The sequence below is a fragment of the Myotis davidii genome, unplaced genomic scaffold, assembly GCF_000327345.1.
Source record: "Myotis davidii unplaced genomic scaffold, ASM32734v1 scaffold3556, whole genome shotgun sequence".
Classification (NCBI taxonomy): domain Eukaryota; kingdom Metazoa; phylum Chordata; class Mammalia; order Chiroptera; family Vespertilionidae; genus Myotis; species Myotis davidii.
Genome location: NW_006287088.1, coordinates 15,097 through 15,926, shown reverse-complemented (window position 1 = coordinate 15,926; position 830 = coordinate 15,097).

The window sequence follows — 830 nt, the reverse complement described above, 5'->3', positions numbered from 1 at the left end:
TTTAAAATAATCTCATACATGTAAAAAAAACTATAAAATACTACAACATGTTATATGCACCCTTTACCCAATTTCTTAGGTGTTAATAATTTAGACATAACCATTATACAACTAACAAAATTTGGAATATATTTTTCTTATAATCTCTTTAATGTTACTTAATCCATTTACTTTGTTTTTGCCATTGAATTTTAGAGAGAGTGAAGGGAAAGGGAGAGACACATTGATTGGTTGTCTCCTGTACATGCTTTGATAGGGACTGGGGAACAAGCCAGCAACTGAGGTACATGCCCTTGACTGGAATTGAACCTGGGACCCTTCAGTCCACGGGCTAAAGCTCTATCCACTGAGCAAAACAGGCTGCAGCTTAGTTCATTTACTTTTAATCCATATGTGCCTTTATATTTAAAGTGGGTTTTGTTTTTGATTCACCTTCATAGTCTGTCTTTGAATTGGTGCATTTATGCCACTGACTTTCAGAGTGCTTACTGATAGAGTTACTGCCATATCAGGTGACTTCTGGGGCTTCCAGGGCCGGCCTGCGGCCTGGGACCATATCCGATCACAGGCAGCAGGCAAGCGGCTTCTGGGGTCACCCACAGCGGTCTGGATGGCAGCTCACGCTGGCAGTTTGCACTGTCCCGCCCTGCCTGCTGTATGCAAATTAGCCGCCATCTTTGTTGGTGATTAATTTGCATATCTCGCTGATTAGCCAATGGGAGGCATAGCAAAGGTATGGTCAATTACCATGTTTGTCTATTATTAGATAGGATTTCAGGTTACTAGGCATGTATTCCCAGAAATGGGATGGCTGGGTCAAAAGGCAGATC